General features: G+C 40.9%; 1 pseudogene; it reads left to right on the top strand.

Annotated features, from left to right (window-relative positions):
- Window positions 1-378: 378 nt before the first annotated feature.
- LOC147828541 (leucine-rich repeat-containing protein 58 pseudogene) lies at window positions 379-9969 on the top strand (annotated as a pseudogene).
- The last annotated feature ends 38 nt before the right edge of the window (window positions 9970-10007 follow it).

Here is a 10007-nt window from a genome sequence, read left to right as displayed (position 1 = left end):
TTTTGTACTCTTAGAAAATAAGCTAACATTACTGCTTTGCTCCTCTTTTTATACTGCCCATACCTAAAAAATGTAAACTCTGTACTCATCTAAGGAACTTAGGTTCTGAATTAGTTAGGCTCAGTGAACGTTTTTGCTGAGGCCCTGTGTGTAGAGCATTGTGCTGGTCACACGGGGGAGTACAGAGGGAGGCTACACCAGTCCTTTCTGAAAGGATCTAAGCCTTGTCAGATTCATCCAGGGTTCTTAGTGGGTGAGAACATCTACAAGCAACTCTGATAGGCCCAGCTTGTCACTGAAAGGGGAGATGACAGTGGAGGCAAAGACAGCTCTGGACTCTACCTTCTGAAGACTTAGGACAAATTTAATCTGGAAAATCTCTTCCAGAAAATGTCCCTCAGTTGAAGGTTTACGAATACTTACAGGGGTCCCCTCTGTGGTTTCCATTCAAGGATGACATTTAGATAGGAGCAGAAGTAAAAGAAGGGTCACACACAGGGACTGGAGAAGACTGGACACAGCCTGGTTAGGCAGGACATCTCCAGCAAGGTCAAGATCTTGTTGAGAAAGCAAATCAAGAGGAATTCAGTGCGGGACTGGGATTCACTGTCATGTAGTGAGAGAATATTTACTACATTTTAGCGGCATCTAATGACGTCTGGAGAAATCATCCCCCAAGTGACCCCAGTAGGGGCCCTGTGTGCCAGATAACAAAGACAGCAGTGATCTCACAGAAACACGAGGTCCTTCAAGCACTTAACCAAGCTGGGTGAAAGGCCATGGCTTGGGGATCAAAAGAGAAAGCAGATCCCAGGATAGGTGACACTGGAAAAAGCAAAGTAGTTTATCCAATGACCAGATGATGGTGGAGAAGGCGACTCTGGAAATGAGCTGGCTCAAATTAACATTATGACTTAAAAATATGGTGTGTGTACAAATGCTAGATAAAAACCATGCATCTAGGGCCCGGGGATTTAGCTCAGTAGTTCCGCTGCCTGCCTTGCAAGCGCAAGGTCCGGAGTTCGATCCCCAGTACCAAAAACAAAAACAAAATGCATCTTCTGATGTCCACTCACTCAACATGAGATATGTCCTATATTCGCCTGGGCCAATAGTGACTTTTCCAGTGCAGGTCCAGAATTTCCTCAGAGCCTTACTTCCATCTCAGAGGCAGTGTCATTCTGCAGCAGAACTGGAAGACGGTGTGGGGTGAAAGAGGCAGCTGTTAAAAGTGGTTGGCACCGGCCGGGGATTTAGCTCAGTGGTTTCACCGCCTGCTGCGCAAGCGCAAAGACCCGAGTTTGATCCCTGGTACCAAAAAAAAAAAAAAAGAACCAAAGTGGTTGGTACCATCTTGCTCCCCTCACTGGGACCTGTGTACTCCGTCGCCCTGACCCCACCTGCTGCACCCCCAACTGAAGCAAGTCTGGAAACTAACTTGGAAAGCACTGGTAACATGAGCGTCTCTGCTGACGACTCAGGCTCGCAGAGCCTAGGTGGTGAGGGCAGCTGGTCAAGTGAGGAGGTGGGGCAGGATATCCCGGCTTCCGGTGCCGCCCTCCTCCCACCTCAGCTTTAGCGTCACTGGGCTCCACTGCACATGCGCGCTGGGGGTTGGCACCACCTCGGTCTCCCGCTCTAGATCCAACTACGAAGTGTGAAAGGAATTCAGCCCCAGGTCCACAGCTTTAGCTGAACTCACACGGATCGGCTGAGCAATGCTCAATGGCAACTTACGATGGACCCCTTCAAAATATTGGTGAACTGAATGAAGACATAAAAGTACAATCAGGGGCTGGGAATATAGCTCAGCAGCATAGCACCTGCCTGGCAAGCATGAGGGCCTGAGAACAACCCCAGGGACAAAAAAAGCAGGAGGGACCTATCGTATTTATACTTCTTTCCAAAACAGTCAATACGTACACTTAAGTTTTGAACATAAGCCATTTAAACCACATGGACAGCTTGGAAAGAGATGTTGTGGGGCCAGAAAAAAAATCCATAAGTAACAAATATGAACGTGGTGTTTGGTAATGTTTTTTTAAAAAAGAAAAAATGAACCAAAAAACAGGAGGACATTAAGAACTAGTAATGACGGAGTTCAGGTTCCGGGGCGCAGTTCAGGCTCCGGGGCGGCCGGGATGGAGCAGGCTGGGGCAGCTGTGGCCGTGGCCGGAGAGGCCGAGCTGAAGTGGTTCCGCCTCAGCGTGTCCAGTAAAACGCTGGAATTCGAGCCGGAGGCGCGCAGCGCAGAGCGGCGCGGCTCCTGCTGCCCCATAACCGTCTGGTGTGGCTCCCGCGGGCGCTAGGCAGCGGCTTTCCTCACCTACGGCTGCTGGACGTGAGCGGCAACTCGTTGACCGCGCTGGGACCCGAGCTGCTGGCGCTGAGCGGCCTGCGCACGTTGCTGGCCAGGAACAACCAGCTCGGTGGGCCGGGCGCGCTGCCCAAAGGTGGCCAGTCGCCCCTCAGCCGAAGTCTTCAGGTGCTCAGCCTCAGCGGCGACTGCGTCCAGGAGATCCCCGCCTCGTTGCTGGGGCTTCGCGCGCTGCAGACCCTCAACCTGGGCGGCAACCAACTACAGAACATCCCGGCCGAGATCGAGAACTTGCAGAGTTGAGAGTGTTTATATCTTGGAGGAAACGTCATCAAAGAAATCCCACCGGAATTAGCAAATCTGCCTTCTCTGAATTACTTGGTATTATGTGACAACAAAATCCAAAGTGTGCCTCCTCAGCTTTCACAGTTGGGTTCACTTCGTTCCCTCAGTCTCCACAATAACTTGCTGACATACGTGCCCCGAGAGATCCTCCACCGTATTCATTTGAAAGAGTTGAGCTTATGAGGAAATCCACTGGTTGTTCGTTTTGTTAGAGATTTAACCTACCACCCTCCAACTCTCCTGGAATTAGCTGCACAGACCATTAAGATGCGAAATATTTCCTACACTCCCTATGATCTTCCTGGGAATCTTCTTAAATACTTGAGTTCAGCCAGCAATTGCCCAAACCCAAAGTGTGGCGGAGTCTACTTTGATTGTTGTGTCAGACAAATTAAATTTGTGGACTTCTGTGGGAAGTACCGCCTCCCGCTGATGCACTACTTATGTTCGCCAGAATGTTCTTCCCCCTGCAGTTCTGCTTCACACAGCTCCACGTCCCAGAGTGAGTCTGACTCGGAAGACAAAGGTAGTGTTGCTGCACACAGAATGCAGAAAGTTCTTCTTGGTTGAACACAAGCGCGGGGTGTTGTGAAATACTAAAAAACTGAGCAAGGGTGATTGTAAAAGAGCTTCGAGTTTAAAGTTGATTATCTTCATCTTGAGTGTCCATGAAAGAGTTGGTGATGTTAAGTTTCATCTACCATTTAGCAGGAATGAGTTAGTTTCCATGTTTGGATTCTTTTAATATAGCTTACTCTGAATGGCGGTTCAAATTTGGGTTGGTGGCAGTTTCACTCAAGTTTTGCATGAATCTCTCAGCAGAATGGTACATTCTGAACAGTGTTATACTAAGCCATGAGGACTGTAATTGGTGGTGATTGAGATGAAAGAAATTATCAACGCTGTAATTATTAGCAGAGTTGTCATTGGGTTTCAATTGAACACTATACCATAAATGGGATTCACTCTCTCCATGTGTTGCCTTGTGTGTTTAGATTACAGACCTCTTCATGTGTGCTAACAGCTGGTTACATAGGACCTAACCTTTGTGACCGGCTAAGTGGTAAAGTAAGGAATGTTAGTTTTAAATGGGATGTTTTACTCTTTTGTTCTCCTTTGTTTTATATGATTGTTAATAACTTTAATCCACCAGTGACTGTAACAGTGCCTTAATGCTAGCAAAGTTATAGAAGGTTATTCAAGAAAAAGTGCCATAATAACCCCCTCAAGGATAAGGCTCATGATGGAACATTCCACCTCACGGTCCTCAGTCTACATACAGAGGTCTCCGATAAGCAGGGCCTGAAGTGGGCTTGCTTTAATTAGCTACCATAAAAGAATGTGCGAAACAAAAATACCTGTTCAATCAAGGAGGAATCACAGAGGGAAGGCTAGTACATGTTTGTCCCAAGGAAGCTAACAGGATGGCCTTTCCTCTTGAAGAAACCCACTTTGGAAAGGAGTTATGAGGACCCAAAGAACCTTGTGTGTCTCCTTCCTGGTCATCTTTACATGGATAATGGACAGGGAAATCAGGAGTGTGGTCTGTGGGAATCTTGCAGAGAACCACAAAGAGATGGCATCTCCATACCATTCACAGTGAGCCTGGCTTTCTGTGAGTAGGTGGAGCCAGAGTGGTTTGTGATGACACACTGGTAGTGGCCCTCATGCCCAAAAGTGACATGACAGAGGTGCAGGATGGTGGTGTACTCCATCACCTCTCCATCCTGAGCATGGACATGGGCAAAGTTCTCCATGTCAGCGTTGGCCAGGACCTCATTGTCCTTCTTCCAAGCAAAGGTCATAGGGGAGCTGCTGCTGCTGGCTGCTGAGCACGTGAACCGGATGTCCTTGCCCACCACAGCTATGGTTGTCTCTGGCTGGGTGATGATCTGTGGCTTTGGGAAATCATCTGGGGAGAGAATGGCCAAGTGTAAGGTGTCCAGGCTCTTAGTACACAGAGGACCAGCTGCTATCTGAGGTAATAAGAAACCAGGTCAGAAACCGAGCAGAGACAAGATCTTCCATGGGCCCTGTCCATCACCGTAAGTGGCGTTTCAGTGCTTAATTGATGAGCAGTGATGAATGAGACAACTACACCAGTGTTATTTGCTTGCTTTTACACATAAAACACACAGAGGTTCCACCAGTCATGACTGCGTAGGTCTTACTCCCAAAGCATGGGGCCTGATGAACTTCCAAAACATCAGGACTTCTAAAAATCATACCTCCATTAAAACAATGAAAATACCTGCAAAAATGGCCAACAACAACTTTTCACATTTTTGAGAAACCAGAATGCTTTCAACAATCCATGGTATGTTGATTCAAGAAAATGGCTATATCTCAGTAAGAAAAGTGAGCTCTCTGGTGTTTTCATTTATCCTAAGTCAATCCCTCTCTCCCCAAGTCCACGGAAGTTTGAAACCCAGCAGCTAGAGTGCTGAGAGCTCCCCGAAAAGTCCCACTCATGAGATTTGCATTTATTTGACCTGATGTAATATGCTCAGTGGAGGGTGCTTTGTCCCCAGGCATCTAGTGCAAACAGCAACCACCATTTAATTGCACAGCTGTCCAAGGTGACTATACTACCTGGGGCAAAAGAGAGGCTGGCCAAGAAACTAAAGGAATATTAGGCTAATGAAAAGGTCCAACAGCTTCTTGGGAACCTAGAAGGCCACATATGCATGGGCAGGGCTCTGCATACTCAGAAAAAAACAGAGGAAGTCCTTGTTTCTCACTGTGGCTGAGCTTGAGGACCTGCACAGGTAAGAAGTGGCGGTCCACCCCGACACACAGAGACTCTGGGTAGAGAATGGTAGGCTTCCTGGTCAGTGTTTTAGGACTTCTGTGTCCAATTATTAGCTAATCACTGAGCTAACCAAGCAGGAACTCCAGTATCTATACAGAATAAGTTTTATAACACTTGTCCAGGACAAGACACTAAATAATCAATAAACTGGTAGAGAACAGAGAAAGAATCTGATTTCCAGATATGCCACATTATTTTCTTTTAAATAAAATTTTCAACAACAGTCAACAGAAACTGAAGAAACCTAGATCGATCAGGGACTTAATAAAAAAGACTACATGAGTTCTTATAAAAATGTACCAAATATAAATTGCGGCATTTAAAAGTATAGTGAATGAAATAAAACAATTCACTAAAAGAGCTTGATAGAAGAACTGAGCTGCAGAAGAGTCAGTGAATTTGAGATAAGTCAATGGAGAATATCCAGCCTGAGAAACAGAAAATGAGAAACTTGAACAGAACCACAAAGACTTGGGCAATAGCATCAAGCATAACAACATACAAATAATAGTCCAAAAAAGAGATTGAAGAAAATGGAAAAAATGTATTTTAAGAAACAATAATGTAAACTTTCCAAATTGGATGAAAAACATGCACCCAAGAAGTATAATGAACTCCAAATAGAATGAATTCAGAGAGCCACATCTAGATGCAGCACAGTCAAGCTCAAAGGCAAAGAATTTCGCATCCAAGTATTCCAAGATGAGACACGTTCAGGGTAGTATGGCTGTAAACAAAGGGAAAGAATCTTGAAAACAACAGTAACTGATGTAGCAGTTGATTTCTCATTAGAAACTCTGGTGGTCAGAAGGCAGTAGGAAGATATATTCAAAGTACTATCTATTAAAAATTCTGTATCTAACAAAACTATCCTTCAAAAATGAAGGAAAAATTAAAATACTTCCAGATTTATAAAACAATCTGACAGTGAGAATTTACCATTACGAGACCTATTCAAGAAATACTTCCAATTTTAGCTATCACGAATTGTGCTGCTATGAACATGGGTGCACATATATCACTGTGGTATGATTCTCATAATTCCTTAGGATAGACATCTAGCAGGGGAATAGCTGGGTCAACCCAATTGCCCATCAACTGGAGAAAATGTGTTTTTTTTATAAAATGGAGTATTACTCAGCCATAAAGAACAAGAAACTAGGAACATTTTGAAAGTGTAAATAAGGACTAAAAGATGTAATAGATAATGTGAAATAGGAAGAAAAGGTGCAAAGGGGAAGGGGAAGTGGGAGGGGTGGGGGAATGGAATTAATATGAGAAAAAGAAAAAAATGGAAACAAAGTCTTAGTAGACAGGGAGGGGTGGAGGGGTTGAAGGGAGGGCAGGGGAATGGGTAAAAAATGGGAACCAAGATGGATTATGTAAAGGTGCAAATTTCCAATAATGAATGTCATTATATTGTATACCTTAAATGTACCAATAAAATTAATTTTAAAACATAAAAAAAAAGGAAAAAGTGCCAGAGCAGTGTACAAACTGACATATTATGCAAAACACTTTAAAGTATACGTTAACAGAACTAGAACTAGGTTAACAACTGTGTATCTAACAGCTGAACTCATGGCCATCATAACTTCATTTTTTTTACGTAAATGTAACTGATCCCTTGTGAACAAACTGCTTTTACACTTAATGGAAAGCCACAATCTTAATCTGTTCATTGTAAAACAGAACATTAGTTTTTAACAGAAAATTCTAGAAGCTAGGAAAGCTTCTTTGTATCTTGCATTAAATAAATGGGAAAGTTTAGAATTTTAAATAATCAAATGTGACTCTTTTATGTGTTAGTACTAAATGTAACTTTCCCTACATTTTAAGAAAAAAAGAAATGAACTAGAAAAACATGACAGTGGAACAAAATGAAGTTGAAAGCAGGGATTATTGTGTTCATGCACAATAGAACAGTTTCCAAAACTAGTTTAATCATGGAAGATTTTGAAAATAAAATATTGATAAACTTTTAAAAAATATGTTGTACCCACAGGGGAAAAGGATTCACAAATTTTTGCCATTAAAAATTATCAATTTTTTTGTTAACTACTTTAATATAGACTAAAAATTTAATAATAGTGCAACTATAAGTTGCTATTGTAAAATACATACTAGTAGTCAACCCGTAATAATGTGATGGCTAGTTGGTAAATGTTAAATACAGAGTAATATACAGATCAGATTGCATTAGAGCATCTGGTAATCTCTTAAAGGGCACACACTATTTCTTGAAAGCCAGTTGTATAACAGTGTTACATATAGGTCAAGTTTTTTAACATAGTTTTTTGTTCTAGAAGAAAGTGTAGTATAGGGTAATTCAGGGTTTGTGTGTTTGTGTGTTCATTCGTGAAACATGAGCGTTTCATGACTGCAGTTGTGAAAGACTGCTATAGTGAATCCCTTTACCTTTACCTTGTTATAATGTAGTAAGGTTTTTTCTTTTGATTCAGAAATTTTCTGCCTATATGTATAGAAACAGTCTAATGTGTTTCTGTTGCTTAACAGTAATACATGGGTGATTATATCAGAAAATAGAAATAATAAAGTTTTTGCTTCTTCACTTGGGCCATGGAAAGACTACAAATTTATGAAAGATACATCTGACTTAGACAGTACCTAAGTGACAATCCTAAAACGTTTTGTAGCTAAGTGACTTAGTTAGATGCATAAAATATTTTCATGGAGAATACTTTATAGTAAAGTAATAGGACCAAATTTTTCTGGCTTACATGTGCCTTTACCTTATTGACTGTCAGCTTAACCTAAGCAACAGCTTGAGTAATCTAAGAATCAGTCTTTGTAAAATAACTAAGTAAATGTGTAAATATAACAATCTTACTCAGCCTTTTCAGCTTTCTTGAAAGATGGTATACCCCTTGATCTTTTACAGATGTAAATATTCTAACCGGAAGTAGCTTTAGCTTGTGCCATATAGTGTAGATACATAATGTATGTGGAACAAAATGTTTATTATGGTTCAAAAGTCTATTATCAATATGTAGCTATCTTTGATAATGTTTAATGAAATCATTTAGCCAATTTTATCTTTTTAAAAATCTTTGACCTTACCCTTCACAAAAGCTGCTAATAATTTCTGAGATGTTCCTTGTTTCTATTCTTCACCTTCCCTTTTCTTATAAATGTTTATAGAAATTAGAAGATGAGACAGATGTAAGGGACTTAATCATCCAGAAACAAGAGAACCAGCTTCCAAGTCATACAGCAGACTATGTATCTAAAATAGTAGTCTCTCTCTTTAGTCATGTTTGTGTTTAACCACAGTTGATAAACTTTAGTTTTTTAAAAAGAGATTTGTCAAATAAGTTTTTGATATTGTTCCAGTTGAATGATTTTACTGAATGAAACTGTTGTAGAAAAATCTACTTAAGCAAAAGTATTAATCTGTGAAGAATGGAATTCTTCTGTGCTAATATTTGCAATTGAAATGGGTACATTGTGCATTCTTAGTAGTCTTTATTCCTAGAATCCAGTTCTGTCTGCATCACCAAACTGAGTCAGAGAGATAGTCCTAGAGCACAAGAAATAGGAAGATAAGCTAATATGAAATTTTGATTCCAAGGTTTCAGGGACTGACTGGCATAAGGACCAAGCTGGTCAGGGTTCTCAGTATTCCTTGTATTTGAATAGCAGAGATTGATCTGAAGGTGACTGTTTATATTTTACTTCTAAATGTATTCAAAAGGCATCTATTGTTCGAAATTTTGTTTAGTTTTGTTTGTTTTTTGAGACAGGCTTGCTTTGTAGTTCAGGCTGGCCTTGAACTCATGGCAATCCTCCTGCATCAACCTCCTCCTGAGTGCTGGGATTAAAGGCAGACACAACCACACTTGGCTTAAAATTGTTGATATTTAGAATTTTAAGTCATTAGATTTGAAAGTAAAGATTTGGACTGTAAACTGCACCTCAGATTTGAGAAACTTTTGTTGAAGCCACAAAAGTATGGCTGAATACTGCAAATTCTATCTGATATTGTAAATAATCAATTTCAGATAGAAAAGAAGGAACAGTCTGAGTGCTAAAGCATTAAACAAAATCGTTAAAAGCAACAAAGACAGGAATAGAGATGTCATCAGCCATTTAGGAATATCTGTGAGTCAAGAAAGCTCTTCATAGTAATACTATAAGTTGTTTTAAAAATGAAGTTAAGTGGCCTACTACCATCCAAAAACTTTTACCTCTAAATATATTCAATGTCTGCTGTTGGGAGTGTCATATCCTTCCATAATGGAGGGCCAGTAAGTAGGAGGATTTTCTCACAGCCAACTTTGCTTTTCCCAAAGGGAGAAAATAGTACCTCATTAATCTGGAACTTATGGTTCATCAATTAAGCCTTGGTTAATGTTTACCTGTTCATTACCTTAAAAAAGAAAAACAAGTAAATAGTACAAATAAAGTTTGATCTTTGAAAGCATTTTGGCAGGTGCTATTTACATATAAAAATAATGGTTATTTAAAATCTTCATGTGGCTCATTATAGAAAACTACCAATTGTATTATTCA

Source organism: Heterocephalus glaber, unplaced genomic scaffold (genome assembly GCF_053883595.1).
Source record: "Heterocephalus glaber isolate CG9 unplaced genomic scaffold, H.glaber_assembly_v1.0 deba00001006, whole genome shotgun sequence".
Classification (NCBI taxonomy): Eukaryota; Metazoa; Chordata; class Mammalia; order Rodentia; family Bathyergidae; genus Heterocephalus; species Heterocephalus glaber.
This window is presented reverse-complemented; position numbering and strand designations above follow the sequence as displayed.